At 51.1% G+C, this 7975-nt stretch overlaps 1 protein-coding gene across 2 annotated transcripts in view; it reads right to left on the reverse strand.

Annotated features, from left to right (window-relative positions):
• BOC (BOC cell adhesion associated, oncogene regulated) overlaps window positions 1-5307 on the reverse strand; it is a 57841-nt gene extending 52534 nt beyond the window's left edge. The window contains exon 1 of one of the 2 annotated variants that reach the window (XM_030020051.2): window positions 5019-5307. The gene's annotated coding sequence lies outside the window, so the exon portion shown is untranslated. The remainder of the gene's footprint in view (window positions 1-5018) is intronic. The other variant, XM_030020052.2, reaches the window with a different exon arrangement.
• Between the last annotated feature and the right edge of the window lie 2668 nt (window positions 5308-7975).

A 7975-nucleotide genomic window follows, 5' to 3' on the forward strand; every position in this document is an offset into this window, starting at 1 on the left:
TGCACAGTCTTTAGACACACAAGCTTGTTCAGACTCGCTGACATTGCAACCAGTGAACGCATCCTTGCATTTGGCAGGGCCCCAGGACTGTGGTTCTGCATAAGAGTATGACCTGCTGGCTAATCTCTTTGCCAGAGTGGACCTTAGAGAGCGAAAATGGCATTGCCGCCGCAGGGCTCAGGGTGAAAGACTTACTGCCTATGCCAGGCACAGAAGTTAATGAAAAATGACCGGTTTCCAAAACACCATCTGGCTTTCACAGACATATATAGAGACACCACAGCCCAAAACCTCTGTGAACTTGACAACAGTGGGTTTTCATAGGGGCAACACGCTGTGGTGTGGTTTGGACTTTGCCCAGCAAGCCTCCAACATGCTGCACGGGCACAAGGTGCAGTCGCCATCCTCACGTCTAAGGGGAGCTCAGGGAAGAGTTTCGGCCACAGGGCAGCAGCCTCCCCAGAGCAGCTGAGCAGAAAGCAAGGGTAAAGTTTGGCTCTCACCTCTGTGCTGGCACACTGCCTGCAAGGAGGGCGAAGAAGCTCAAGCACGTCCCACACGCTCCCTGAAGCACATTTCCCTCCATCGATCCCACCAGAGCCAAAATAAATTGGCACTGCCTCTTACTCAAGAGCTCCTACCAACACACAACAGCAGCCCTGAGAGCCCCTCTCAGGCACCCTGTCTGCACCGTGCCAGGTGCTCTGCTAACAACCCCATCGAGCACAGCTGAGCCTCCCATCCCATTTGTCCTTTCACAGGGAAGGAGAGGCCATTTTAATAAAAGGAGCATGCAGCATCTTCAGGGCAGGGATCTGTTGTTCCCTGTTTCTGTAGAAAGCCCTGCACTGCCTGCAGCAGCTTTGGGACTGTGTAAGCATCAAGTGTTTTTTTCCCTGCAACAAATATCTTTCTGAGCTCTTCAGCTGACTTGCTTCCACTGCATCCATGCTCTTTTTGTCCTAGCTTCCCATGGACACTCATACAGCTGTGCTGCTGGAGCACACGCTCCTGTGGAGAGTTGATTTTAAAAAACTTATGTGCAAATATGCATACGAAGCAAATTTTGAAAGCCTCCCATCCTGCAAGCATTCCCTCCAGAAAACCGGCTTCAAGCGCTATGTTCAGCCAACGAAGCACCAGAAACAATGTTGTATGATTCAGGGCCAAGAGGAACTAAACCAAACACCAGGAAATAAAAAAAGATGTTTGCGATACATTTTGTTGAACAATTACCCAAAGTACGTTTAGAAAACTCTAAGATGATAATCACCCCCGTTCTACCTAAGGACCTGCAATTCATTTAGTCATTATTCACCTTAAATTGTTCTCCTGGCCTAGGAACTGGAATACATAACAACCTCTTAAACCGAGACTGACCACAGGAGCACCAAAACACACAGCAGCAGGTTTTTCCCTCAGGATGTTTTTAGTCTAACCAGAAACAGGAAGTCTCCGAAGATTTTGCAGGAGAGCTTTTTCCTTGCGGGATATCCCATCCTAACTGTAACTTCGCACTGCAAAGTTTTTAGCCCGGGAGGTAACAGTTTGAACCAAGAGATTTGCAAGCCTTGGTCCATAACATGCCAGCGGTAATATATCAAGGCATCTTTGCACATTAAAGAAGTCCAAGCGAATTGTGCCTCATACCTCTGAGGCACTCGGCATCAGGCATTAAAACAAACATCCACCATTATTTACTGCCAAAGAAACTAGTTAACCTGGAGTTACGCTGGCCTACTGCTGCTGTAACATCTTGAAGGCTGAGTGACTAAACTGAGACTAACTGAGCCCAAGGTCTCTGAGAACCCACCCACGGGCCAACCTGGGCTAAAATAACCAACGTGGTCCCCAATGCACTCTTCCCTGCCACTTCTCCCTTGCTTCGTAAGGCACACAAGGTGGTGGGGGTGGTTGTCTGTCTGCCTGGGAAAAGGGAGTGATTTCGGAGGCGTAAAGGTGCCTCTCCAGCCCTGCGGCAGTCCTGGGGAGGCTCAGCACGGCAGAGTGGGTCCTCCCTGGTGTGCCTGAGCCCTGCTCTGAGACACGAGGGTGGGTGCCGGTCAGCTGGCAAGAGTCAACACGGATGGCAATATCTGCCCTCCACAGTGGTCACCCCATCGGCACAGGGTTTAACTCCATTTTCTGCATGGGAAAACCAAGGCACAGGGCTGTGGGAGGAAACTGTTTAAGCTCACAGAGTGCATGTGTGTCAGCTGAGGACACAGCCCAAACACCTCCACGTCCAAACCCGTGCTTTCACCTGAAGAGTGTCTTTCCTGCCCCATCGCCCATCTTCCCTCCCAAAGCCCAGGTAGAAGAAGTAATAGTTCTTTTCTTTTGCTGTGCATGTTATCACACTGCAAGGTTTCTGTGCTCCTGACGACATGCGATTCAGGAAGAGGCCGGGAAGCACTGGCAGGTAGGTCTGGTGGTGTTTCAGTCAAGTGTGGTCATTCAGTAACAATGATGAGACACTACAAAAATTCAGGTCTGCCCTAAACAGATTAGTCTTCTTAACTCAGGAAAGGAAGTTTCCCCTCTGCATCACTGGGGAGGACGGGGACAAAGCAGGCTGCTTGCTTCACAGCTGTACCAGCACCCTGAAAGCACTGCAGGACTGCCAGTTTGGTACTAAAGGCTGGGAGGGATCTGTCTGCTGTTAGTTTTGAGGACAGAAGAGAGTTTCAAGGAGTGGGGGGGACTGGGCAATGATTCACCTGTCCTTCGACGGAGCAAAACTCCAAGCCAGGAGTCTCGCACCCGAACAGCTGGAAAGACCTCTGCAAACACCAGGCACTGGGTTTCACTTTGCAATCTTTAAGAACCTCTTGCTCTGTGCTTCTGTATCATGTCAGTACAAGGTACAGAAAAGCTGTATTTTCCAGATTGTAGGGATACATAGCAGCCATAAGACTTACATGCCAGTTTGTAGCACATACATTCACCTGTAATACTTCTTTGCACCAAGCAGAGAAGAGATGTGTGTGGATTCAGCTACTTGTACTGGGATATCTCTCACAGAAAGGTCCTGTGGGTGCACGTGTGTATGAGACAGGGAGAAAACTGAACTTGCCTTTCAAATCTGCATAGGATCCTTGTGCACCCCTCAGATGAACCTGCCTCATTTTCCCCAACGGGAACTACACCAGCAGGGAGGACTGCACTGTACCTGACTTCAACCCTCGCAGCAAACACCTACTGGGACCTCGTCTGTGTTGTACGTGCAGGATGAGTCCCTGTAATTGTATCTAGAGGGGAGGGTTAAGAAAAGTACATGGAACAAAACTCCATTTATTTCTTGTCAGAGAATATCATGCACCCAGCAGGGAGCTCACAGCTCTCCCCAATTGTCCTATTTACTTCAGAAGATCCCTAGATGACTCCTATTAGCATGGGAAGTTATTTCACCTTCATTTCTTTAGGTCACTTAAATAAACAGAACAAATCTTCACTGCAAACCCATGATGTGTTTCTGCCGAAATCCTTCCCCAGGCCATACACCTCAGTATCCAACCCATTAAATAAAAGTATCTGCATGTATGTATATACGCATAAATATGCAAGAACCCTCCTCTAACCATATGTACACTGAGGCAGTTAGTTTCAAAAGAAGAGAAAACTAATATAAAATCCTACTTACAAAACGCCCACATTCTTCTAATATTTTCCACAGTAGTTTTTTAGCCCATGGGAAAAGAAACTTTAATGGCAGATTGCAAATGAACGTATCAAAAAGACACCACAGTAGCGATGTAGAAATTAAGAGAATTGGGCACCAAGAAAAACAAGCAATTTAAGACATGCCGGGAATTATGCGCGGGCGCAGAGTGTGTGTGTGGATTCCTGTTATCCCACTCGCATAATGCTGCGGAGAGGTCAAGAGAGTTTCTTTAAAACAAACAGGGACAAAAAAACCCCTTTAATAGACCTGAACTGCCTTTCCCACAATGCCAGTGAAATAACACTTCGGGTACCAGAACTAGCTGGGGAAGTGCCCAAAGATACAAGATTTGTATTAAATACCTCTTGGCAGTCAGGGGTATTGGTTAAAGTCTACTATTATTTTTCAAAGTAAGTATTAATATCTTCAGAGCACCTTAAAAAGTCTTGTTTGGACACAGCTACAAATTCAGCATCCCACTTTCTCCCCAACACATTTTCTATTTACAGGCACCATCCAGAGGACCTGCCAAAGTTGCAGTCCAAGCAGCAAGGCACGCATGCACAAACCCTACAGCATCCCACCGCCAAGCAGAAAATTACTTCCCCTGACCCAAATTAACTCCACATCCTTGCACCAACCGTGAAAAACACTACGGCTGCACAAGACGACGACAAAAAGTTTTGCTCGCAGATTACCCACCCCTGCTTTTCTTAGCAGCAGCAGCACCAGCCCCTTCCTTCACAGGGCACAAACCCAAATGCCTTCGCATCTGCAGGAGCCGGGTCTTGCCTGCAAACTCGCATCAGCTTTTGACAAGAGTTGGCGCAACGGAGGACGAAACCTGGGGTTTATTTCGCACAGCTTTTCCCTCTCCCTCGCTCCACCGCGCACCGTCCGTCCCTCCTCGACTAGCCGGCGGCGAGGAACGGGGCGACGTGGTGGACCAAGATTTTGGGGAAGTTTCAGGCAAGCGCCGGAGCACCGCGGTGTGGGTGTGCGTGCACTGGGCCCTCCATTAACGCCGACCGACCGAGGAGGAAGAGCTGAAGGAAAACCGACGAGCAGCCCCCCACACATCTCACCTGCCTGAGCGAAAACAAGCCCCGCGCTGGTGGGGACCAGCGGGTCTCCACTCCTCCCTTGTCACGTCTCCTGCATCCCTGTGCGGATCCCCCTTCCCCGCATCCCCACACCAACTTCCCAAACTCTGACACACAAAGATTGGCCGCCGCTGGCCCAAAGAAGGGGGGGGGGGGGAAAGCCCCGTGCCCCGCTGCCCGCCACAGCCATCCTGCCGGCCCCCTCGCCAGCCCCGCCGGGTCCGGGCCCGGGCCCCCTTCGCTTCACTCACCGCGGTCTCCAGTGGAGCAGGCGGGGGAAACACAAAGATGCCCCAAACGAAGGGAAGCAACAAAGAAGCTTAACTCCAGGAGCTGGGAACTTCCAGGCCGGATCTGCGGGGAATTCAGCACACACACACACAAAAAAAAAAAAAAAAGAAAATAAAAGAAAAAAAATAAAAGGGAGAAAGAGAGTAAAAAAGAAGGGGAAAGCCTGTTTTGGGGGGGAAGGGGAAGGTGGGGGGCCCTTGGTTTGGGGGGGGTGGTTGTGTTTTTTCTGCGGGTTGCCGCTGGGGATGGGGGGCCGCGCAGAGCTCAGGCGCGGCGGGAGGAGGAGGAGGAGGAGAAGAAGAAGGAGGAGGAGGAGGAGGGAAGAGGCGCCGGGATGCGGGAAGCCAGATCCTCCATACGGGAGACGGCTTTTGGATGACTGAACTCCCAAACAATTCCCTGCTCTGGCTACTCCTGCCCCAGAGCCTCCCTCCTCCCCTCCCCCTGAGGAGGAGGGAAGAAGAGGAGGAGCCAGAAGAGGGAGAAAACGCAAAATAAAACCCCTTCCCCAAAAGCCGGGCAGCAGCCCACCCCTGTCCCCTGCCCACCCACCCCCCAATAACACTAACCGGCATCATCTGGCCGGTGCCTACCCCCACAGGAGGCCGCCGGCACCCCCGGGGCCGCTCCCCGCCGCCCGCCCCCGGCAGGCGGAAGCGGGAAAGTTGGGCCGAAAAGTTCGGCCTGGGCGGAGGGAGGCCGCCCCGCTGGCCGTGGGGTACGGGGCGGTGGGGTACGGGGCCGGCGGGGCCCCTGGGCCCCGGGGGACGGTGTGGTGTGGTGGGGTGGCAGCTGCCAGGTCTCGCTGACTGAAGCGGTCGCCCCGGCCGAGCCCAGCGGTTGAGAGGGGCCCCCGGGTGCCCCTGCACCGGCGGCCATCCCGCCTCATCCCGGCTGTGAGGCCGGGGCCTTGGGCAGTCTTTAGCTTGTGATGAAATGGGCTCCTGATAAACGGCGCTTTGTGGCAGACCTCCTGGGACGCCCTTGCCTCTTCCCTGACGGGACCAAGCCCAGAGAGTTGCATAGAAATTGCACCAAACACCTGTCGAGCTCCCCAGGGAACGCCTTTTCTGTACGTCTGTCCCCACACCGCCAGGCACCTGCTGGAAGGACGCGGGAGAAACCATACGTGAGCGCTGCCGCAGGATTTAGGCAAGTCCCGTCATCACTTACGTGCCTCAGTTTCCCCGGTTGTGCGGCTGAAGTTCAAGCATCTGCTTCGCTGCCTCACAGCCAGTGTTTGTGAGGGGACCTGAGGTGCTTTCCCTGCCTGGCATCACGCACAGGCTCATTCCCTCCAGGAGAGGGATCCCATCCTGTTTGCCCTGGTGTGGGATCTGGGGCAGGCCATCCGGATCAGGACGTCGGGAAGCCTGAAACAAAAGCGAAGGCAGGGAAGGAGAGGAAGAGAAATGACTATGTAAAAGACAAAACTTCGCATGCATCCAGGTTTAAATAAGATGCACCCAAATGTTTATTTCAAGTTGCAGTTTCCCCCCAAAGCGTGGGGGCAAATATTTTGCTAAATGAAGACAGTGCCTTCCCACGGAGGTCAAACAGTCTATGCGTGATTTTAGCCAGCTGGTTTCAAGGAAGGTGACTGACTCCTTCTCTTAACCCATAAGAAGAAGTGCAGCTTCTCTGGTGGTGACGTGGAGAAAACTGAGACAAGAAGGAAAAGACCTTTTCTTCCAACCATCCCTCTTGGCAGGTGCTTGCTCTGAGGGAAACTGTCTCAGGCACGAATTTTCAGAAAAAGCAATGACACTACTCCCTGGGATTAAACCCAACCAGCTCCTGCTCACTGCCTTCCCCCACCCCAAAGGACAAATACATGCCCCAAAACATAAATTTACCCAGAGGTGCAGGGAAATGCTCGATCTTTCAAAGCCTTTCAATAAAGACTAGCTTGAAACAAATCTGCTGTCACTGAAAGGTCAGGATAGGTTTCTCACACCTTTGCCATGCCCAAAGCATAGATGATAAACGTCATCTGTAGTTTCTAAATCTGAAGTCCTTCAGTCAGAGAAGAAGGTGAAAGAGTTAAAGTTTACCTTCATGCCATCATTAGGTTTCAGAGTTAGTCCTGTTTAGTGGCACTGTAGGAGGTGCCTGTGCTCCTGGATTACCCATTTCTCACACATAAGGATGATTTGAAGGATTTGGGGTTTTTTATATTTGGATTTGGGGCTTCTAATTTCCTTGTTATATGACAGAGGTACTGAAAACGTCAAAACTGTTTTTTCTGCAGGATTTCTTAAGTTCCGAGGGAATATGTATTGATGGCTCTTCAACTTGCATTTGAATGGGTAGGCTTATCAGGTTGAACACAAACTTCCTTCCTCCACAGCCTTAACTTTGCTGTCTAATTATCTTTTAAAGAACTGTTTCCCAAATTCCAAGTTTTTCCTTACGCTGCTCAGTAACACAGTCCTCAGGTGCTAAATCCATATGTAGACACCTCACTAAGTGGCCTAATTTTTACAAGTGCTGAGACCTCTAGCACCTGCCTTGTCTGAAAAACAGTGGTTTCCTAATTTAGAGCAGTCGTAAACTGTCCTAAATTAAAACAGGAATTGAGTTAGCCCTGACTAGTTCTAGGCTTACAGAGGTGGGAAGAAAGAGGCGAGGGAGCAGAGTTAGTGCTACCTTGTGCAAAGAAGTGCCCCAGGGCTTGTTTAATGCTAGGGAAAAAAGATTGCAGCCCTGCAGGATTACATTCCCTGTTTATCCCTAGGGAGGAGGAAACTCGAGGCGCAGTATGCTGCTCTTCCCACCTGCCTCCTTTGTTAGCGCTGGAAGAAATGCCTTGGGGACGAAGCGGGGTGCTGATTCGTATGGCCATGTCCCCCCAGCATCCCCAGACAAGCCAGCGGCAGTTCTGCTTGCCTCTAGGCTGGCACCCATTTATTTCAAA

This window comes from Aquila chrysaetos, chromosome 7 (assembly GCF_900496995.4).
Source record: "Aquila chrysaetos chrysaetos chromosome 7, bAquChr1.4, whole genome shotgun sequence".
NCBI lineage: Eukaryota > Metazoa > Chordata > Aves > Accipitriformes > Accipitridae > Aquila > Aquila chrysaetos.